General features: G+C 38.8%; 1 long non-coding RNA gene across 1 annotated transcript; it reads right to left on the bottom strand.

Moving 5' to 3' along the window:
- Positions 1 to 21,356: 21,356 nt before the first annotated feature.
- On the bottom strand, positions 21,357 to 24,169 carry LOC146890453 (uncharacterized). The gene is made up of 2 exons (XR_014998753.2): positions 24,013 to 24,169; positions 21,357 to 22,124 (listed from the first exon to the last, which is right to left on the bottom strand). It is a non-coding gene; the product is annotated as an uncharacterized LOC146890453 (long non-coding RNA).
- Positions 24,170 to 24,936: the final 767 nt, after the last annotated feature.

The following is a 24,936-nucleotide window of genomic DNA, read 5'->3' as shown; positions in this document are numbered from 1 at the left end:
CCAGGTTCTGGCTATTACAAATAGTGCAGCTATGAACATAGTTGAACAAATGCTTTTGTAGTATGATAGGGCATCTCTTGGGTATATTCCCAAGAGTGGAATTGCTGGGTCCTGAGGGAGGTTGACTCCCAGTTTCCTGAGAAACCGCCACACTGATTTCCACAGTGGCTGCACAAGTTTGCATTCCCACCAACAATGGATGAGTGTTCCCCTCACTCCACATCCTCTCCAGCATAGGCTATCATTGGTGTTTTTGAGTTTGGCTATTCTGACAGGTGTAAGATGATATCTCAAAGTTGTTTTGATTTGCATTTTCCTGATCGCCAAGAAGGTTGAGCATGACCTTAAGTGCCTTTTGGCCATTCAGAGTTCATCTGTTGTGAATTCTCTGTTCAGTTCAGTACCAAAATTTTTTTAGTACCATTGATTTGCCTGCAAATTTCATGATGCCATTTAAAAAAAAAACCAGCTAATTAAAACTCCATTGTGTAAATGTACTATATTTTCTTTATTCATGCTTTAGTTGAGGATCATCTAGGTTATTTTCGGTTTCTAGCTATTATAAAGCAGCCATGAACATAGTTGAGCAAGTATCTTTGTGGTAGGATGGAATATTTTAGGTATATGCCCAAGATTGGTATACCTGGGTCTTGAGGTAGATCTATTATCAATTTTTTTGAGGAACCACACCATATTGAGTTCCACTGTGGCTCTGCAATTTGCACTGTCAGAGACAGTGGAAGAGTATTTCCCTTGCTCTACATCCTTGACAGCATGAGTTTTCACTTGTATGCTTGATATTAGGCATTCTGATAGATATAAGAGGGAATCTCAAAGTATTTTTGATTTACATTTCTCTGATGAGAAGAAAGATGAACATTTTTTTAAGTGTTTCTTGGTCATTTGAGATTCCTCTATTGAAAAATCTCTGTTTAGATCTGTAGCCCATTTTTAATTATATTGTTTGTTAGGGTTTTTTTTGTACCTAGTTTCTTGAATTCTTTTTGTATTTTGAATGCTAATCCTCTATCAGATGTGGAATTGGAAGAATCTTCCCATTCTGTACATTGTCACTTTGTTTGAGTGGTAGTGTCCTTTGTGATAGAGAATTTTTTCAGTTTCATGAGGTCCCATTTATCTACTGTTGATGTTAGGGCTTATACTATCTGTGTTTTGTTAGAAAAGTGACTCTTGTGTCAATGCATTCAAGGCTGTTTCCCATTTTTCTCTACCATCAAGTTCAATGTATCAGATTTTATGTTGAGATCTTTGATCCACTTGGACTTTAGTTTTGTGCAGGTTGATAAATATGAATCTATTTGCATTCTTCTACATGCAGACATCAAGTTAGATCAGCACCATTTGTTGAAGATTCTTTCTTTGTATTTTTCTGGTCTCTTTATCAAAAATCAGGTGTCCATAGGTATGTAGATGTATGTCTGGGTCTTGAATTCAGTTCCATGAATCAATGTATTATAGGAGGACCCACTTGTTTGTCCCAGCTGCCTGGCTAGCTTAGCCCCGAAATAATATTAATTGAATCACTGCCTGGCCTATTAGCTCTAGCTTCTCATTGGCTAACTCTTACATATTAATTTAACCCATTTCTAGTAATCTGTGTATCACTACGTGGCAGTGGCTTACCACGTAAAATTCCCAGCATCTGTTTCTGGTGGCTTCATGGTGTCTCTCTAACTCTGCCTCCTTTCTCCCAGCATGCCATTTACTTTTCCCTGCCTACCTAAGTTCTGTCTTATCAACAGGCCAAGGTAGTTTCTTTGTTCATCAACCAATGAAAGCAACACATAGACAGAAGGACTTCCCACACCAATATATCTGTTTCAGTTTCTTTTGTTATTGTTTTATTTATTTCATGTTTTTATTCATTTATTTATTTTATATCCTGGTCGCAGCCTCTCCCCATTCTCTCCTTCCAGTCCCTTTCTACTATTCCCCATTCTCACCCCCAAACCCTTACTCTTTCATCTCTATCCAGGAAAGGGTAGGTCTCCTATGAGTATCAATAAAACATGGCATATTAAGTTGCAGTAAGACTAAGCACCTCCCCATGAACTAAGGCTGGGCAAGGGACCCAGAATGAGAAGTAAGATCCCAAAAGTCAGTAAAAGAATTGGAGATAAGCCCTATTCCCACTTTTAGGAGTTCCATAAGAGAACCAAGCTAACTTGTCTGTTTTTATGGCAGTACCATGCAGTTCTTATTATTGTAGCTCTTTAGTACAGCTTGAAATCAGGGATGGTGATATGATACTTTGGAGGTTCTTTTATTGTTCAGGGTTGTTTTAGCTATCCTGAGTATTTTATTTTACTTTAATAAATTGAATATTGTTCTTTCAAAGTCAATAAAGAATTGCATTTGAATTTTGATGGGAATTGCATTGAATCAATAAATTGCTGTTGGTAGGATGGCCATTCTTATTTACTATGTTGATCCTACCATTCAATGAACATGGGAAATTCTTCCTACTTCTGATCTCTTTTTCAATTTCTTTCTTCAAATTCTTGACATTTTTATCATACAAGTCTTTCACTTGTGTGGTTATAGTTACGCCAAAATATTTTATATTTTTGTTGCTATTGTGAAGAGTGGTTTTCATAATTTTTTTATCTGTCTGTCATTTGTATTTAGGAGACCTATTGATTGTTTTATAGTTAATCCTGTATTAGTCACTTCACAGAAGATGTGTATCGGCTGTAGGAGATCTGTGCTAGGTTTTTTAGGTTAATTATATATACTATCTGCAAATAATGATATTTTGATTTCTTCTTTTCAAAAAAATTAAAAACCTGGGTTTCTTTTGGTTGGAACTCTTTTAATGAATGCTTCTACTTCCTTGGTGATTGTAGATCTATTTAAATTTTTTATACGATCTTGATTTAACTTTGGTGAGGGGTATCTTTTGAGAAAATTATCCATTTTTTTTAGATTTTTCCAATTTTGTGTAGGACAGATTTTTAAAGTATGACCTAATGATTCTTTGGACTTCCTTGGTGCCTGTTTTGTGTCTGTTTTCACTTCTGATTTTGTTAATTTGGAAATTCTGTCTTGGTCTTTTAGTTAGTTTGAATAAAGGTTTATCTGTCTTGTTGATTTTCTCAAAGAACCAACTCTTTATTTCATTGATACTTTTTATTATTCTCTTTGTTTCTATTTTATTGATTTCTGTTGGGCTAAAATTTTCTCAGGGCCTTTACCTCAAGGCCTATAGAACAGGAAAAACAGCCTGACTCGAGTTCAGGGTCTATACTTCAAGGCCTGTAGGACAGAGAAAAGCCTGGCTCAAGTATGAGTGAGGATGAGACAGCAAAAACTAGGTAGACGCCCCCTAGCCAGAGGGAGGATTTGGCTGCCTCTCATTGGCTAAAGTTATGGGTGTCGCTTACCCTTTATAAGTGGCTGCTCACAGTAATAAACTGAGTTCCTGCTTTGACTTGACTCCCTATCATGTCTTATTTTCCTGTGACTTGGGGCTGTGGGAATGGGCAGATAGCACATTTACCCTTCCCTGGAAAATAAAGAGGATCAAGGAAACCTAGTAATTTCGACCCTCAGTTTGTGTTTTTCCTGCCCTCTACACCTCTTGAGGGTGCTCAGTTCTTTTTTTTTTTCTAGAGCTTTCAGGTGTGCTTTGAAGTTCCTAGGATGAGTTCTCTCCAATCTTTTTATCCAACCACTTAGTGCTAGAACTTTCCTTTTAGCACCACTTTCATTGTATCCCTTATGTTTGGTATGTTGCATATCCATTTTCAATGAATTTTACAAAGTCTCTGATTTCTTTATTTATTTCTGGAGGACAAAGTTTTCATTCAGTAGAGTGTTGTTCAGTTTCCATGAGTTTGCTATCTTTCTTGTTGCTTGAAACCTAGCTTTAATTCGTGGTTATCTGTTAGGATGGAGGGGGTTAGTTCCATTTTCTTGTATCTGTTGATACTTACATTGAGATTAAATATTAATTATTAAATATTAAATATCAAAGAAGAAGATATATTCCTTTATGTTTGGGAGAAATGTTCTTTGGAGAGATATCTGTTAAATCCATTTGATTTATAATATCTGTTAACTTCGATATTTCTCTGTTTAGTTTTTGCCTGATGACCTATCCTTTGGTGAGAGTAGGGTATTGAAGTCTCCACTATCAACATGTGAGGGTTAATGTTTAGCTTAAACTAGAGTACTGTTTCTTTTACAAATGTGGGTACCCTTGTACTCTTGAGTTTGGGACATAGATGTTAAGAATTGAAATATTATCTTGGTGGATTTTTTCTTGGATGAGTTTGATGTTTCCTCCATCTCTTTTGATTGAAAGTCTATTTTGTTAGATATTAAAATGGATATACCAACTTGCTTCTTGGGTCCGATTTGTTAGGAAATCTTTTTTCAACTCTTTCTTTCTTTTAAAGTAATGTTAATCTTTGATGTATAGGTGTATTTCTTGTATGCTGCAGAAGGTTTTGGCATCCATTCTTTTTATTGGGAAATTGAGTCCATTAATATTCAGATATCAATGGCCAATAACGGTTAATTTCTGTTTTTGGGGTTTTTTTGTTTTTTTGTTTTTTACTGGTGGTAGCGGTGGTGATGAGGAGGAGGAGGAGAAGAAGGAGGAGAATGATGAGGGGTGTGTGTGTGTGTCTGTGTCTGTGAGAGAGAGAGAGGTGTGTATGTCCCTCCTTTTAGTTTCACTGTTGTGAGACTATTTCTTTTCTGTATTTTCATAAGTTACAGTTTTCCTTCTAGTACCTTCTGTAAGGCTGGATTTGTATACAGATAATGTTTAAGTTTGACTTCATCATCAAATTTCTTTTTTCTCCCATATATAGTGATTGAAAATTTTACATGCTATAGTAGTCTAGGATGATATCTGTGGTTTCTCAAAGTCTTCAGGATATCTGTGCAGGCCCTTCCGACTTGAAGAATCACTTGGGAAGTTAGGTGTAATTCTAATAGGTTTGCCTTTATATGTTACTTTATCTTTTTTCCCTACAGCTTTTAATATTCTTTTTTGTTCTGTATATTTAATATTTAGACTATTATGTGACTAGGGGACTTTTTTTCTAGTTCAATGTATTTGATGTTCTGTATAATTTTTTATACATCGATTGGCATGCCCTTCTTTAGATTAGAAAATTTTTCTTCTATGATTTTGTAGAAAATATTTTCTGAATCTTTGATCTGGCTTTCTTTCCTTTCTAATCCCATTATTCTGCTTAGTCTTTTCATAATGCCCCAGGTTTCTTGAATGTTTGGTGTCTGGAATTTTTTAGCTTTAACATTTTCTTTGACTGGTTGTATCTATTTCTTCTATTGTATTTCACACCTGCGATTCTCTCTTCCAGATATTACGTTCTGTAGGTGAAGCTTGCCTCTACAGTTTCTGTTCAATTACTTGGATTTTCATTTCCAGAATCTCCCCAGGTGCTGTTTCTTTATTGCTCATGTTTCCATTTTCAGATCTTGAACAGTTTTATTCATTTTCCTCAATTGTTTCCTTGGGGTTTTTGTTGTTGTTTTTGTTGTTGTTGTTGTTTCTTGTTTTTTTTAAAGAGATTTATTCATTTTCTCCAATTTTTGTTTGTCTTTTTCTCAATCTAATCTCTTTAAGGGATGGATCTCTTTATTCATTTCCTCTTTAAAGACTTCTATCTTCTTCATAAAGTTGATTTTAAGGTCTTTTTCTTGTGCTTCAGCTATGTTGGAATATTCAGGGATTGTTGTTGTAGGCTAGCAAGGCATGTTGCCTTGGCTATCATTGACTGTATTCTTAATTTGATATCTAGGCATCTGGATTTGAGATGAGTATACATCTAGATGACACTTTCCAAGTTTGTCATTGTTAGATTCATGTTTTATTCCTTGGTTTCTGTTTCCTGCCTGGTCTTCTGTTCAGTGTGGCCTATGGTTGAGCTGGGGTTCTCCACCTGAGCTGGAGGCTGGACTTATGGTAGTCCACATGGCCTCTGGTCTAGCAGGAGTTATCTGCCTGAGTTGTCAACTAAGATATGACAATAAGGAGGGGTGGGGGATTGGAGATCAAGTGGCACTGAAGTTATGGGGAAGGTCTGTAGGTGGACAGCCTACCTGGACTTCTGAACCTTTTGTGACCTTTTGTAACACAGGGGGTCTCCAGTTGAATTTGGTTTCAATTGTTTCCATTCTAACTTATTTTTGTTTTGTTTTGTTTTTGCAAGATCAAGAATTGAATCCAGGGTCTTGTACATGGTAGGCATGTGTTTTATCACTATAGTTTATCCTTCATTTTTATTTTTGTATTTCATTTTAAGACAGGGTACAGATAATGCCCAGGCTGGATTTGACCTCGTTCCAAGGCAGTTTGGGTAGTTTTTCCTTTTTAGTTCCTGGTGTGCACAATGTGTGTATATACATGTGTATAACAAGAAGGGCCCGCTTGTTCACCCTGCTGCCCAGTTCCCAGTCACCCAGCTAGCTTAGCCCTGAAATAACCACACAGAAGTTGTATTAATTAAATCACCGCTTGGTCCATTAGCTCTAATTTCTTATTGGATAACTCTTACAACTTAGTTTAATCCATTTCTCTTAATCTGTGTATCACCACACGGCAGTGGTTTACAGGGTAAAATTCCCAGCGTCTATCTCTGGCAGATCTATGGCATCTCTCTGACTCTGCTTTCTTCCTCCCAGAATTCAGTTCTGTCTTCTCCGCCTACCTAGGTTCTGCCCTATCAAGCCAAGGCAGTTTCTTTATTCATTGACCAATGCAAGCAACATACAGAGGGGACTCCCACATCACCTGTGTGCATTTGCAGGGTGTAAAAACCTGTATGTACCTGTGTGTCTGGTGACCTACAGCTGATGTCAGGCATCATGTTTTCTCACTCCTCCACCTTGTGTCACTGTGGCAGGCTCTCTCAGTCAAAACCAAAGCTCCCAAGAAGACAGTTTCAGTCTTACTAGCCAGCCTGCTCTGGGATCCTTAGTCGTCCCCTCCCTTCAAGGCTAGAATGACAGGAGGGCTACTATCCCAACTCAAAAATTTTAGTGAGTTCTAAGATGTGAACCCATTTTCAAGCTTTACTAGCAAGCAATTAATGACTGATCCATCTCTTCATTTCAATTTTGGCATTTCTATATACAGAAAAACAATCATTTTTTTTCATTTTTATAAAGTTAAATCTATTCATCATTCCCTTTAAACATTTTAAGAAAGTCATTTATACCTACAGAGCAGGTCATTTATATTTCTTATCTTTATATCTATAGAGCGAAGTCATTTATATCTTCCTTCCAGTGTCATGTATTTATTTGTCCTTTCTTTCCCTAGGACTTATTTTCTTATGATTAAATAGGATTTGCTAAATTAATCTTTCTCTAAAACTAAAGTCAGTTGAAAATGATGGTGAGCTTTAGCCTGAGAATCCTCCTCACTTATCCCCTAGAGTTAAGAGATGCTTTTGTATAATATGATGGGTATGGTGCAGGAGCTAATGGCCATAGCCATTACATACAGTATGGTTACTAATGCCCTTGTCACTTGAGGTGCAATTGTCACCAGTGTTACTAATAAAATATAGGGAAATGTCATTCTTTATTTTAAATGATGTATTCTAAACACATCTAATATGTGTTTTAATTGTTTTAATTAGCTAGAACTACTGAATAAATCAAGAATTTAAATACAAACAGTCTCTTGGTCTTGCCAAATAACTTTTCTAGTTCTCAAGAGCTCCCAAACAGACCTAGTTGAGTCCAGGACAAGGTGATTGCTATGAATTCTCATGGGTTTAGCATAGACTATGCTAATTCTATCTATGGCCTAAATAAGGTTGATTCAATTATTTAATAGTATAACACTAGTGTGTTGATATAGCTTTAATCCAGTAAAGGCACAAACAATTGAACAAATTCTTTTGGCCTTATTACTCCCATCAAAATTCAACACAAAAAATAGAATGATAGAGGAGAATGACAATATAGGAGCATAAAACTCTTTCCAAAGTTTCAAACTAATAATAAATATTAGTGCAAAGGTTGACTTCTATACCAAATGTGGGAGTTTTCATAGCTCAGGGCCCTAAATCCTTAGGTCTACAGAAATCCCAAATATAGCATGCTTTCTACAATTAGCCTTTTCTATTTCTACTCCTAATAAGTTTCTGCTCTGATAAAAATATGGAGGTTCATAAAAACTAGTTCCTAAGATCAGATGGTTTTCCTGGGCCACCATAGTTTGAACTCCAAGTTCAGGACAGGGATTTCAAAAATCTCAAATCTATAATCAACTTATCCTAAGTTTTATCAAAATAAAAACATTAGCGAAGGAAATGAACTGACTGGGAGATGGCCTGGAATTTCCCCTTTGTCACCTTCATCTAAAGCAAACAAAACAATATCCCTGCGACTTTGAGTGGCACAAGACTTGTTCAGAAATGTAACTGACTTCTTAATGACTAAATATTTTCGTTATATGTTAAACTTTTAAACTATAAATACACCTTCCATGTTAGAGCCTTGACATCAAGACACTCAGGAGAATTTCGTTGTTCCTGTTCAGAGAATATCTTTCGGTAAATGACCCCAAAGGAATGTTAAAGGACCATCAAGTGACCAAGTGAATCATCCAAGAACTCTTCAAAGCTATTTATCTTTGTGCTTGGTTTAGATTCCACCAGAGCAAAGGGGGCATTAGAAATGGAGACACATTTCATCTACAGATACTACAATATGACTTGTTATGTTAAATAATGTTTAATAAATGTATTTTATTTAAGACATTTAAACAATAAACTGTGTGATAAAAGAGAACATTTATGTAATACTTCAATCCCCCCCCCCCTTTAGAGTAAAACCTACATCGTTTCCAAGGTTGGACTACTACAGACTGTGACATTGCCAGAGTCCATCAGGTGTTTTCCTGAACACTTATTTCTCCATGCTTGGCCCAGAAGACAGCAGTTCTTTTTCCAAGCCAAATGCTCAGATTTGGCTTTAAAACCGTGGATATAATCAGGTCATCAGTGGGAACTCTGACAGTGGAAGTAAAATTGGGTTGTGGTGCATTTTAAGTGGTTAATTTAAGTCTTTTCTAGTGGGCTAATAATATCTTTTGGATCTAAAAATAAAGTCATTTTCACAATGGTTTTTTAAAAACAGCAAACAGGCGTCCATAATTCTGATCACCTGCATAACATCTGAGAGTAATGGCAATGTTAAATAACTTTTAAACGCCCCAGTTAAGATCCCCCTGTCACACTCAAGCCCAAGCATTCAGGATAAACGGGAGAGACTCTAATAACTTTAAATCATTGTGTCCTACACATGCTCAGAACCAATCACTTCCAAATTTGAACACATATAAAAATTCGAAGAGCTTCAATTATTTTAACTAGCCGTGTGCAGTGTGGAGAGAGATTTCGCATTGCTGTAGTGCCTGGCATTTTTTAAGTACTTCGGCCTGGAAGCGGGTCAAGCAACATCCTGTTAGGACACAGGGGCTTAGCTGAACTCATCAGAAATAGAAAAAAAAATGCCTTAAAAATGGATTATTTCTCTTAATTAGAAAATTTGGAAAATGGGCATCCTACAAAATAAATTAAGTAAATTTTCCGTGAAAATTCAAGCTACCATTGGGCCAGGCCAGAAGAGAAAGATCAAAATAGCAGTGGGAAGCAGGGGAAGGAAATAATAAAAGCAGTTTTCAAAGCAGTGCAAGATAGAGGCATCACAAGTTAAAAGAAAGGCAAGAACGCTTTCAAAGCACAACAGGCAGATCCACGCACTGCCATGACGGATTGTTGACATCCCAGACATTTCTCTCTCACTGTTTTTGCAGCTTGCACTGGATTAGGGAAGCTGACTTCCTAGTCCCTTCATGGAGAAAACTAATGGTACAGCGTCCTGTTTCACCAACGTTCGGGAGCCACTCTTTCTATGTCTCTTTTGTTAGACTCCGGGAGAGGGTGAGCACTTTGACATTTTCCGCATCTCAGAGTTCACGATCAACACACAAATCCATAAGGAGCTCAAAAATTCTATCTGCACCATCGGGCTTTTTAAACATGGCCTTTCTTCGGCATCTTCCATCTTTCCATGCAAGCAAAAAGTTCTGGTCTCCTTTGTTGCCTTTGGGTGTCCACGTACTCTAGACTTGGCACTGCCCAGGGAGCTGGACACTCTTCATAATTTTGTGTCAGTGGAAACATAATGTCCTATAGTTAGTAAGGGGAGAGGGGAGAGAGGGAAAAAAATGAAAGCAAAAAGCCTGAAGGCACTAGAATAATTAAGCCAAGGCAGTGACAGCTGTGGCAGGTCCCGGGCAGAACTGGCTCCACTGAGCTGAATTAATGACATCAACAGCCCAGTATCTCCATTAACACTTGATCATTAATTATTACCCTCTGACAGTAAGAGCCCAAACCTTGTTAGGAGTGGTCTGTTATTAATCTACCTTACCTGCCCTCCACACTGACACCTCAGCCCAGTTAGTGGAGTTCGTTTCAGTCCTTGGGCTTTGTTGCTTTTCTTTCTTTTCTTTAACTTCAACTATTGTTTAGTTTGCCTCGGTAAAGAGTGACAGCCAACACAGATCATAAAGTCTGCTTTGAGCCACTAGGTTTCCTGATCTTTCTTTTAAGGCGGGGGTGAGCCATATACCTGGGTAAGCAGCAATGACTTTTCTCTATCCAGCTGAGAAGGGTCAGAAGACAGTTTACTTGAAGAAGTGCAGAAGGCAACAAAGATATATTCACCACTGTCCTCTTATCTGCCTCCTTTGGGGACAAAAATTCCTCAGAGATTCCCTTACAGTCTTATCCACGGAATTCTGGGCACTGGGCATGTGTCTTTTCAATTCCCAAAGCTGTTCACTTAAATTGCTTCCAGGAGCCAGGGAGATTGCTCAGTGGTTAACAATGCTCATTATGACCGCTGTAGGACCTAAATTCAACCCCTCTCCTCCCTGCACCCAACTGATAGTGTAAGAAGACAACAAATTTGCAGAAGACATCTTCTGCCCTCCATGTTTGCTCGGGCACTCAACATGATACACACATGCACACACACACACACACACACACACACACACACACATCATCCACCCATCACACACATCACCATAATCACCATCATCACCATCACAACAAAAAAATAAATTTTAAATTCTCCCTAAATGCAGGGATGTTCAACTTTATCTATATTGCACCAAATATTTCCTTGACCAAATTCTGATCATCCTGAAGAAAAGATGCATTCTTTAAGTTTTACAGGGAAGATTAGTTGAATTTTTGTCTTATAAAAATTAAGGATTTGGCAAACATTTTCACCAGACTATTTCTGGGAAAATCTCAGCACTTAAAGATTAAAGTCACACTTTTGAGCACTCCATATACACAGGGAGATAGCAATAGACACAGAACAAGTATCTGTGGAATTCCAGGATGATTGGGAAGTTCATAAATCAAATAGCCTCTTAATATTGAGCAATACCAAGATCTGTTCTTCCAGCATAGCATGAATGCATTTTACTCACTGAAAAATAGAACTGGGGACCATGAGCCCAAGCTCCTGAGTTAAGTGTGCTTCTCACAGCAGCAGACAGTATAGCAGTAGCGTGATCATTAACCTTTACCAAAGACTTCATAGAAGTCCAGTACATTAATTTGCTGATTGTTCTTTTCCTGCTAAAGACATACTCCAGAGTTCACTTCCTCATCATAAACATAGACACAGTATAACTTAATAGAGTGTCTGCTCCAGCTAATGGTCCTGGAATGCACCGAGAAGACCCCAGAGCTTCTAGGAGCAGATAACATGCTTCCCAGACTGCATCAAGAATCTGTGTATAAAGAGACGATGGTGCGAGCAGAGCAGACCACATTTCTGCCCATTCTTTCTCCCATAAGGCAGGACAGATTCTAAGGAGCAGTTGTAAGACGTTTTCCTAGAATGACTGTAAGAAAAACAAGGAATCCAAATTAATGCATATTCTATTCACTAACAACATGACACTTCATTATACCAGGAAGGCTAAATGCTTGCTTTCCCACTCACAATCCCAGCCCTAAATCCAGCTCTGTTCCCTTGTCTGTGTTTACAATACCATGTAGATAGTCCTGTACAAGATCCTCCTGGGTCCATCTGCGTGTGACTGTGGGTCAGCGAGTCCTCTCTTTGGAATCCATCAATTAGGAATCAACATGAGTCGGAATAACATGATAGCATGTGGAATAAAGCCATTGATTAATACCTGCACTAGTTATCCAAAATAATAAAACTGTAAAAAGGGAGGGGGTGGTTTAACTCTGAACTCTAATTCTCTCATTTAGGGGGGAAAAAGGCTAGAAAAAAAAGTGAAGAGCACACCTTCTTAAAAATATAAAGTGGAGACACTTGTTGAGTGGTGTAAATCTTCATAGCTAATCAAGAGAGGTGATGGAGATGCAAAAAAGAACAAATAATCACATTAAGTAGCATTTAGAAAACATGCAGCAAAGAAGAAAGAAGAAAGCATGGTTGCTATCTGTGCACCATTTCTCTTGTTCCTTAGAGCAATGGCCATTTGAGCTTCAGTCTTTCTCATCAAGGGACAGAGTAGCTCCAGTCTCTGCACCTTTCTCCGTGGTGGACACTTTGCGCTGATTCTCAGGATTTATCCTGACTCCTCTTCATCTCAGTCATCTCCTGACCCCCTACAGCCTCCCGGCCAGCGTCCCAAGCGCTCCATTCCTCTCCACACAGATAGGTTTTGTCTCTTAAATGTTCACTTGTTTTTACTAAATTTCTTGTAACTTCATTCAAGCTTTCCCTGGTTTATCATTCTAGAAGATGTCAAGGTAAAAATATATAATTTTTGTTTTCATAATAGTAACATTGAATTGGTTTGGATTAGTCTATCAAACTTACATTCATTGATTGAGTACTCCTTATTACCACTACACAATTTCTGCCATTTGTACATTCCCGGAGTGTCCCTGGTTCCTAAATCACTTTGTGACACCCAATCTCACATCAGAATCTTCAGTTATAGGTACCAGTTTTTCAGAATATTACAACTACATCCAACCAATTCGTGTTTGAAAATTCTTAGCAAAAAGGGAATTACTGAACACAGGCCATTGCTGAGAAACATTGATAATACAGCAAAATTCACCATGTTCCACACGGGCAATCCTTAAAGAAAAGGTCACATATTAAGCATCAACCTTTGATATTTTTATTAAATATTTTCCCGAATTTTCTTCATCTTTTGACACACTCACAATGATCTTTTAAAGAATTAGAGTCTTGCATTTTGATTCTCTCTTTTTAACATTTACCAGGAACAACAGAGAAGATATTGTTTGACATTGAATTTCTGTTAACCATGTCCTCCCCTGGAGCATAGTCGCGCACATTGTTGCAGAGCTAACATAATGGGGAATATGTTCAAAGAAGGCTGTGTTTCAAGCCAGATGGTTTATCTGCGGAAACAATTCTCCCAGTAGAGAAATTGTGGCTGCACAGTTGCGGTAGTGTTCGTAAGCCCAGTGCAGTAGATTCATTTGGCACCCACATTTTGGAGTCAAACAAAAGTATGGTTTGTGTGAATCGCAGACTCAGATATTCATGAGTGAGGAGGAGTTCTCTGGGCTGTGTGTTGTGCATTATTGTAAAGGCTGGGAGGTGTTTACATCACAAACAAAATATGGAAATAGGCTAGAATTTTCAAGTATATATTAATAGTTTCACATATATGGGGCAAAAGGGAGATTTTGCTAGGATAAATGCCATAGAAATGACCATGATCTGGCTCAAGAGCCAAATTGTCACTACTTATGTGGAAAGCAAATATATTACCAAAATTCAAGCCTACTGTACCTACTAAAACTTGAAGTAAAAAAGAGTCAATACTTATGGTGTCTTGGGCAAAGAGGAACTGTGGTCTCAGAATGATGGGGAATGACTCGAAGCAGTCAGCAAGGCTGCCACATACTTCTTCTCACCTCCCCACAACCTTAAGCAATGCTTGATGGCTCATTGAACTGGCTTCTCCAGCCCTCGATGGTCTTCAGATGTGCTGTGATGCACGTTGGGAATCTTATCGAAGAAAACAGGCACTGCCTACATTTTAAAAATAAAACAGAATAGTTTGAGAACTTCAACAGGGGGTTGCCATGCCCTGGAATGTCTCTAGCATGTAGAGGGATGGGAAAATCCCTGAGATTCCAGAGATTAAAAAATAGTACATGAGAGGTTCTATATAAAGAAATTCTTGGGTATGTTAGGGAAGTTGGCACCAGCCTTGCAGGTCTCTCCCTCAGAGACTATTTTTGAGTTAGCAAGAAGACAAGTGCCAGAATGGACATACATGGATGTGCCCTTCTGTACTTAAAGAACCCAATGAATATTAGTGACAGTTTACTTGGAAAATAAGATACTTTTAATATTCATGATTCTCCACTAACTTATCTTTATATGCATATAGTTATAGATGTATATAAGATATATCTTATATCTGATTTGTTTTATTTAAACAAACTATGCTATCCACTTCAAAACTTTGGGAAGAAAATGACATGGATTTTTTAAATTCTGAATCCACAAAGTGAAATTTAATTTAAAGTTACACTTTAATTAACACATACAAATGCAATTTGTGCTCTGTGATAACCATAACATAAGAAAGGAACAAAATAAGGAAAATACATAAAGCTCAATATCCTAAAATTAACAGGCTATTTAGAACACCATAGAACCCTGTAAACACCTACATATCAGTGTTAAACTGGGTAGGAGGCATCCAGATCAGAATTCAAACAAATGAAAATTTTTATGTCACTGTTTCCAAAACAGTACCTGGAGGAATTTACATAGGATTATAAATGCCCATCATGACCTGTATCTCTTGGAGTTCTAGGGATACTAAACACTGACTTTCCTCTGTAGTCTCCTACACACCACATCTTGATTTTTTAAGGGAGGACTTGCTGAGTTGACATTCAATGCAGCCATTTGAGATGTTCAAACTAACACAACTGTAGGGATCCTGCCCTGGGACCGGTTCTCATTTTCCTACTTTTCTTCGTGTCCTTTTACGGATATCCTCAACTAACAGCAGACAGACTATGGGACATTGTAACAACAAAACCAATTACATTCATAAGACAACTTTTGCAAAGATGTAGGACTCTCCTCTGTATGCTCTGAATATGTTTTATTATCATTTGTTAATAAAGAAGCTACTTCAGCCTGTGGCAGGGCAGAAAATCCAAACTGCAATATAGAGACAGGCAGAATCAGGGAGATGCCATGTAGCTGTCAAAGGAGACAGATGCCAGAACCTTACCAGTAGACCACAGCCTTGTGACGATACACATTTAAATATAAATGGGTTAATTTAAGATGTAAGAGTTAACTAGGAATATGCCTAAGCTATTGGCCAAACCGTGGTATAATTAATATAGTTTCTGTGTGATTATTTGGGGCTGGGCAGCTGGGAAACAAAAAATCAGTCTCTGTTTACAAAATGGCACCCACCTTCTGGGGCATGGATCTACATAAGATCTGGGGAGAAAAGGGGGAAAAAAATAAGGCTTGTAGACACACAGAAACAGGAGCCAAGCACAGCTTCTTTGTAGTCACAAATGTTCAGATAGCCTGTTTGCTGGTACTGAGCAGAAGCACAGCTCCTTTAAGAGAAGACTTCCTGGCTCAATATTAGCAACAAAAACATGGCTTCTTTAAGAGACCGCTGCTCTGGCTTTTTTTGCACTTAAATGGGGTTTGTGAGCAGCATGCTACTAGTTGTTTAATGGCAATATAGACCCACTGCATCCCTGGATTCGGGGCGATGAGCATGATTAGCAGAAGCCCTGAACATATCTCTGCCATGTTGGATGGGGTGAAGCCAACAGGCAGGATTGCAGAGTTGGTCCTAACCATGCCCACTTAGCATTAAAAAAAAGAAAAGAAAAAGGCTCTCCTCGTCAGAAAATTATTACAGATATGCAATGAAGACAGATTTAGACAAAAATAAATCTCTGAACAGTTCATACTGTGTTTTAAAAATGTATGAAGGCTTGAAGGAGAGAGAAAAAAGAATATAGATAGTAATAAAAAGAAGTAAATGGTTTTAAAAAAATAAAACAAAGTCCTTAAAGAGACAGTAAAAGAGAACAGTCATAGAGTAAAGAAAAATAAGTCACATAAACATGGAATTTGTACAGAGAGTCTAGATTATGCATATTATTGTGTTTTCTTTGAATTTTTTGACTGCAGAGAGACATTTGATTCTGAGGGCTGCTAAGCTAAATCAACATATTTATTTTATCTTGACTTCAAAATTTGAGTCTAAGGATATGTTGCTTTGGGAAAGAGGGTCTGCTTTTGTTTCTACAGAAAATGAGAACCTGTGGATTCCTTCTAGAATAATATGGTTTGATGAAACAAGACCCTTTGAAAGGTCACCATAAACCCTAAAAATACTTCATCCAGCAAACAGCAGGAAGCAGTTTAGAGAAAACTATGCCTAAATTCCCAAAATGATTGTTTATAATTGTTTGTTTGCATTTAAAGGGGGTTGATTATAAATGGTTAATGGTCACAGTCGAGGTCATTCTAAAGAAAAAAATAAGGGGGATATGATATATAGAGATGAATACTTTACATTGGTATGGACTTTGGTCTATTGATAAAAGCATAAGGTCAATTTGCTACACTGTGAATATGTATTTCTGATCTTGTTTAAGGTATTGCGTTTGTGCAGCTTATTTAAAAATGTAATGTATGGTTAAGAAATAAAGATTAATAGATAGTCATCTATAATAGTCAAACTTATGGTAGTTAGGTTGTCTAGATGTACAGAGATATATTTCAGATGGATAGCTATTCTTCAAATCTTTCAAAGACCTACAGAACATGGCTGATGTGGGATTCCCCTCTGTATGCTGTGAATACTTTTGTTAATAAGAGAACTGCTTTGGGCCTATAGCAGAGCTATAGAGGGACAGAGATAGGCAGAGAAAACTAAATGGAATGCTGGGAGAAAGAGGGCAGAGTCAGAGAGAAGCTATGTAGCCTCCGCCAGAGACAGATGCTGGGAACTTTACCCAGTAAGCCCCAGTCATGTGGCGATACACAGATTAATGGAGATGAGTTAAATTAAGATGGAGTTTGCGAGGCATTTGGGCAAGAAACTCTTCTTGCCTGTACTACTTTATGGTATGCTGTATGAACTGGACATTCAGGACCCACAGAAAAGTAACTGCTGAACTCTCCAAAAGACAAGATAGTCCATCAAGGTTCTGCTTCACAGAAGAAACTATCAGACATACTGCAAGACAGAGAAGAAAGTAACTGACAAACTTTGCCATTACAAGGTAGAACAGATCTTCAAATTTCCTGCTTCATTGAAAAGTCTTCCAAATAGCATTGGCCTGTAGGCTGAAGATGGATGCCCCAACATTGCAGAAGAACTTTGGGTGATTATCCAGGAAGTGAGATGTCTGACAGTTCTAGAGTTCTGGAAGTTGTTTACATTATATTTCTGTTTACTTAGGTTTTTGAATAGTTGAAAATAGAAAGTTATAGTTATAGTTTTCCTTAGTTATGATAAAATATAGATTAGATATAAAAGTTTAGATTCACAAAGATAAGAGAGATGATAGAGTGCTTTCCTTAATTTGTCAAATGTAAATGAAATCAATATTATAATTATAATTCTTGCTTGATACATGTTTTGTTATATGTAATTTTACTATGGTAAAGTTAAAACCTTCCTTTTTATTCAGACAGAAAAGAGGAGATGATGTGAGATTCCCCTCTGTATGCTCAGAATATGTTTTATTACCATTGGTTAATAAAGAAACTGCTTCAATCTATGCAGGGCAAAATAAAGTCAGGATGGAAATCCAAACAGAGATTATAGAGAGAGTGGGAAGAATCAGGGAAATGCCATGTAGCTGCCAAAGGAGACAGATGCCAGAAACTTCCCAGTGGGCCACAGCCTTGTGGTGACACACAGATTAATAGAAATGGGTATATTTCAGATGTAAGAGTTAGTTGATAAGAACCCTGAGCTAATAGGTCAGAGTTGTAATTAATATAGCTTCTGTGTGATTATTTGGGTCTAGGTGATTGGGAAACAAAAAAGCAGTCTCTGCTTACAAGACTACATTTCTTAATTCAAAGAAAAACCCTTACAGTCAGATATCTAATACAGTCACTTTTTTCTGAGCGATTAATACCATATATCATTTAAGTGCAAAGTCCTGAATACCAGGAGCGCTGCCGAGTGCTGAGTGCCTGAATACATTATTGGGATGGTTTTCTCATTTACATTAGACCATTACATCATTCCAAATGATTTCACCAAGAAGAAACCAGGGCACATATTTTTCCTACATTTTGGTAGATAGTGTTACCAAAACTATACATATGAAATCAGGGAAAAGAGATGAAAGGCTCTTTGAAAGCCAAGATGGGCCCATTAAATATCTGTAGCTTCATGAGTGAATTGCATCTGTCTACTAAGTGAAAGAATGCAGCCACTCATAGAGATATACTTAAGTGATCCTAATAGTTTGCGTAACAAGGTGGAGTACAACTGAGGTTTATAAATATTACATGGAAGTGAAGACAAGAAGGCTAGTGTCTCAGTAAATTGGTGTATTTGAAATATGACTTTCCCAGGGAAGGGTTAAATAACACATATGAAAAAACTAAAATAAGTTCTCTAGCAATATTGTATAGCCTTAAAGAAAATTAAGAAAATCATGTAATTGGTGAGAGATGGGAATGGGTCTTAACTATTGCCATTGGGGTAGCTGTAACAGTTCAAGGTAAGCTTTAACCTCTGTGTGTGTGTGTGTGTGTGTGTGTGTGTGTGTGTGTGTGTGTGTACACCTGGGTATGCATTCACACACTTGGAGATGCTTGTGTATTTGCACCATTACTGAACCTAGAATTTCTTACATGCTAGGCAATCATTCTACACTAAGTATTATCTCCAGTCCCTACCTTAAAATATTTTTTCACTCAAAACTGTGAGGCATTTACTACAATTTACCATTTTAAAAGGGAAATCCAAGACAAAAATAAAAAAGGGAAGAGTGAGAGTGAAAGAACAAGAAGAGATGTTAGATGGAAGAAGGAGGGAGCGAGCCAGCCTGATGCATAAACTTCATGGTTGGAATGATTTCTTGGGTGGAATGCACTGATTGTGCATCCTAACACTCTCTGTGAGAACCTCCCAATAAAAGAGGAAACCAAATTTTATCTCCTCTATTATGATCATGATTCCCTTCCTATATCACATGTTCAGAACCAGTGTGTTTTCCAGCAAGGCTGCCTCAGGCTGCACAGGTCTGCCAGGGTCTTCCTGGTCAGGGCTGCTAGCTCCCTCATTTAGCCTTCCCGACTCTCGCCAAGCATGCAATAGCCACGGACCGGGGCCACGCTTTTTCACATGTGCTAAAGTTTCCAGGTGGCCTGTTTGTGTTATGATTGTGCCTGGCCTCAAAATAAAAACAAATTGACAATCCCTCACCTCTTCCAAGCCAGTGCCAGATTTTAAATAAAACGTCTAGTGGTGATTTATTGCCAACGCAAACTGCCAGGCTGGCATCCTGTCCACTCATAAGCAGACAAATCAGTAAGAGCTATGTCAGCCTTGCCAGTTGCCCTAAGTGTGCTCTAGAAACATTCCAAATATCATGTTTATTCTGGTACCAGCTTTCACATTCATGCGCACTAGGAAATAAGATCTCTAGATGACCTTACTGGCTTAATAAAGAAAGTGGTCATTCTTCCCTTAGGGACATCCAAGGGCCGTCCACACTCTTTTTCCCTAGATAGTACTCTGGGTTGCACACCAAACAGAGAAGCAAAACCAAAAGAAGTTCTTTCCTCTAAGTTACATCAGGTCAAGGATGGGTTTCCTTCACTTCCCCAGGGAGCAAACACCTGCCTAGTGGTTCATCACAAGAGATGCTTCTCTTCCTTGTTCTTTATCATCACTAACAGCGCCCTTTGGCAAACGTGTATATTTTTAAGCATTGATTTAGGCCATACCTGCCTTTATCCATCACCCTTCTTTCCCAGCAATCTGATCTATCTCTGCCAGGACACAGTGTGTTTGAGGCTTGTACTGCATTCATCTTTCCTCTTCCCCAGGATTGGTAGTTTGCAGAAGATGGCTACATAGCGTATATTTAAACAGAAAAGAAAAGGTCCTAAATTGTCAGTTGCCATTTCTCTAAGATTACAGACAAGCTGGGCTAACACACGAACTTCCTTGCCACCTTACTTAAGCCATCCAATGTGTCTACTTACCAAGTCAGGGAGAAAAAAACTCTCCCATGGCTCATCTCCATGCTTCTATGTCACTTGTACCCAAACCTCAAAGCTGTCTATACTTCATCAGCCTTTGTCTTCATGTATTATTTAGTAACCTGGTTAACAGCATGGCTAATTACAAACATTTATTATAGAATTCAACTCTAAGAGAGTATAAGAATATGCTAAATTGTTTGCTACCTAAAGTTTTAATGAGAGTATAATACCTTCAGCCCATATGCTTCAAGAACGTTATCCTTAATTATGTAACACGGGTATTTTACTGATATCTGTTAACTGCTTGAGCAGCTGTGGTTTTCTGCTATTTTGCACAGCTCAGGAGGAGCAGTGAGTTCAGTTTCCCCTTTTTGGGGGTTGCAAAATCCATGCCCCGAACAGGTGTGTGCAATCACGAACCACAGTGATGAGCCCAAACTGCTGCCTTTCTAAAAATTCCACCAGCCGGTGACACACGCTGCTCACGGTTGCACAACCTTGTTTTCCACCGGTTATTTTGATGATTCATTCCCCCATGGGGAGGTGAACTTCGGCCATTATTTCTCCGCTCCTGTTTCTGATAATTAGAAAAATCACTTCCTCATTTGATGATCTCTCTGGCTCTCCCTCCTTCTCCCTCCCTCTGTCTTACTTTAAAATGAATTCTGACCTTTGGGAAGGTGTTCTCTTCTCCATAGACTTCAAAAAATAGGAGAAGTAAAATATGTGCTCTCTCTCTCTGTCTCTCTGTCTCTCTGTCTCTCTGTCTCTCTCTCTCTCACACACACACAGAAAGAAAGAGAGAGAGAGAGAGAGAGAGAGAGAGAGAGAGAGAGAACTCTTTAAGTTGTCAATCTGCTGCAATAAATCTTGCATTAAAACTATCAGTACTCAAACCCATGAGCCTGTGCTGTCCACTTCCAAGCAGTGACTTTACAGAGCTGCCCACTGTGCTCAGAGAACTTGGTGACATTGCCATCTGAGCCTCCTTCCTACTGTTTCAAATGTCAAATGCAGAAATCGCTCTCTTTAACAGGAGAGTTGGACGTTGGTAAGCATCAATGGTTTATTATGCTGACAAGTGACTCTGGTCTTCTTAGAAACACAAACAAGGTTGATTGTTAAATGACAAAATTCAGGTCTGTAAGGAATGACAAACGCATCAATGCACAGAAAATACCAAAGCAGGAGATGTAAACATTGTCAGCACAGGCAAATGACACTGGGCAGCCGGGTCGGCAGGAAGTAGTCAATGCGTTTCAGAAATCTGCTTACAAAAGTCAGACAATATAATTTTCCCTTCCCATCTTGATTTTTCAAGGAAAGGAGGAACTCCAATAATTTACTCTTTTGCTTTTTGAACAATCTAAAATTCAATAATGATACTTTTCCAGAACTGCTTTCTTAACGCTGCCTACCTAGACACAAAAGTACATCAACCTTTTTCACATGTCTCTAAATATTTTTACATTGGAAAGTAGTGCTCACAATAACAGTACAAACTGTGGAGTCCGATGATCCAAGTATGAGGTATTATTTTAACCACATCTCGTCACCTTGCGAGGGTGGCAGGAACTCTCAGGATGCAAACGTTCTCATCTGTAAGTGTGGAAATAATGTAAGCCTCCTCCGGTGCACAGGTGAGCTAGTGTTTTCAAACGTCTCTGTCAGAACACATGATGCTCGACGGCTGAGTGAAGTTTCCCCAATATGTTGTCATTCACATCGGTTTTCACCCAGAAGGGTGTCCCTTGTTAGCAGAGCCTGGCATGGTACGAGGTCCATGGTGAGGTTTAACAGGTACTTATTGAACTGGGCTTCTGAACATACAAAATTTTAAATTAGGACTAGAAAGTTAAAGATTTTCAACAAATTTATTGTGAACTTAGTTCAGAAACAAGTGGGATTTGATTTAATTCATAACACACCCAAAGCTTGCTATTAACCAAGGCAATAATACCATTTATATATTTCTCTTTTTCTTATTCTTCTCTCATACACTATGTCTCTACCATATCCTTCCCCTCCTTCTGCCCCTCCCAGTTTCTCTCCATACCTCCCTTTGCCCCAAGTCCGCTGTTCCTCTGCTTTCCTTCAGACAAAAGCAGGCCTCCCAGAGATATGAACCAAACACAGCATAACAAGTTACAATAATACTAGACACAAACCCTCATATCAAGTCTGTATGAGGCAACCCAGTAGGAGGAAAAATGTCCCATGAGACAGGGAAAGAGTCAGAGCCACCCCGCACTCCCACTGTTGGGAGTCCCACAAACACCCTTAGCTACACAACCACAGCATGTTTGTAGAGGCCTGCATGTTTACAGATCCATGCAGACTCCATGACTGTCAGTTCAGTCTCTGTGATCCTCTAAGCCCTACTTAGTTGATTCTGTGGGCCATGTTCTTTTGGTGTCCTCGACCCCTCTGGCTGCAGAAGTGGGGAAGGAAGGATTGTAGGAGTCAGTATATGTATTTCAAAGTGACTGATTTCTTCCTTTCTACTTTTTTTGTTCTTTTTTTGTATTATTAAGACATGTTCGCTATCAATATGAAATTATTTCCCTAGACACGTTCACAAACATTAGGTGATTAGGTGGCCTTAGGTGGACTTGGTGGATAAGATAGCAGAAGTCATAGGTTAGGTCCAGATGGGGAGGTGGTGGGAGGAGAGCCCTAGATAGGAAGAACACTAAGCCACCACTTCTATAATTCTTGGTAGCTGTAGGGGTGTGGGCTCCATAAGGGTGGTGGAACACTGAAGCAAAGTCACACTTCCCCAAATGCAGCACCAGTGGGGTGCAGTCTCCTCTCTTAACCTGCCCCAGATACAGGCCTGAGCACCCACACCTCACAGCTCAACCACAGGGGCTGACGCTGTGTGTACTGGACAACGCAGCTAACAATCACGTTAGTGCATGACACTTCATCATTTGATTTCCCCACACTTCCATTTTCCCCTACCTTCGACTGCATTTCAGAAATCACAAGGCTCTTTAAACAACTCAAAGGCAAGACAATCTTAGGCTTAGTAGACAATTACACAGTGTCCTTGTTGAATCCAAAGCTATTGTTATCAGTGCGTCAATTTGCAGGTAGAAAACTGAATTGTTTCTTTCAAGTAATATCTCACTGCAAGTACTGAGACAGTTGGAACTGCTCCGTGACAAAGCAACTGTCAAGTGTACTGGACCTGGCGGGATCTCCAGTCAATAATTAAGACAAGAAAGAGAAATGTCCAACAGAACGCTCATATATTCCAAGATTAAACATTGCTGTTCTTAGAGCCCTTTAAAAAGTGGGGAGAAAATAAAAAAAAATAAAACCTGCAGAAATAACCTCAAGTCTTCCTGAAGCTGCCCGCTGTTGAAGGATGCTCGTCGTGTTTCTGGAACACCTTTATACAGGGGAATTAAAGACCACCTTCTGTTTACATAGGTGCCCTCTGGAAAGGCTCTGCTCCGTCATGGTGCTTAGAGAAGGAGAATTACAAACAGGGAACAGAAACTGCGGACTTTTTTTTTTTTTTTTTTTTACATCTTAGGTTGGAATCCCATGACCCAAGATTTTGCAAGTCCTGAAGGAAATTCAACTCAGGCAATGAAGAGTCTTATGATACAACAGCCTGCAATCTGTTAGTGCTCAAACCCCTGATTCACAAAAGGGGTGGGGGAGAGAACCCAGTAAAACAGACACAGCCCAACTCACCTGACAATTCATCATCCTGCTTCTTCTGTCTCGTTGCTTGGTACCACTCTCTTGGAAACCCCTCTCATTTTGGTTATGTCTGTTGGCCCTCCAGGCTGTGAGTTATATTAGGGCAAGGATGGACTCTTATACTTTCCTGACACCCCAACTTCTGTTATAAAAAATGGACTCAGATAAGATCCTGGATATTTGCCAAATCAATCAATTAAATGGCAGATATATGGTAATATTTTTGAACGGTTTGTCTGTGACACATTTTTCAATTCAGCCACAAGTAATGTGTAGAAATATCATAGGATAGCAAGGAAAGTTGAATGTGTTATTCAGAATCTTTCTTTCCCTTGCCTGTTTTGACACCTCCTGCAGAACCTGGTTCATTGTGGGTGGTCTTAGTTGACCCTTAAAGGTTAGAAATGAGAAAGGAATGGCGTGGCAAGCCCTGCAAGCTTTTTTAGCCTTAAGAAGCTTCTGCTCTGATCATACCATTGAGTTCCTACTAACCATCCCCTGACAATAAATGCCAACACTGTGCCCATGTACATTTTGGAAATAAATCATAATGGGTCCTTGACCTACTTAGTACAGTCACTGTAGGGGAAGCAGGGTGACGTATTTCAATCAACATCCATACCATTCCTTCAATGTGAGCTTCTGAAAGCACACAGGGGGAAAGGTGGTGGTCTTTCTCTGCTCTTAAAGGTCATCGATTACCAGCACCCTCCAAACTGCCAGCACCCTCCAAACTGCCCTCCAGTTCCCTCCAAACTGCCAGTTCCCTCCAAACTGCCCTCCAGCACCCTCCAAACTGCCATTCCCAGTTCATTCAAAGACTGCCATTCAAAGACTCTTAGTCTTTGAAGAATCCTTTATCTCTTTGCTCCAGGCACCATGCTAGGCACCATTCCTAATAAACTGTGGTTAAGA

The sequence above is a fragment of the Myodes glareolus genome, chromosome 21 (assembly GCF_982192425.1).
Source record: "Myodes glareolus chromosome 21, mMyoGla1.1, whole genome shotgun sequence".
NCBI lineage: Eukaryota > Metazoa > Chordata > Mammalia > Rodentia > Cricetidae > Myodes > Myodes glareolus.
This window is presented reverse-complemented; position numbering and strand designations above follow the sequence as displayed.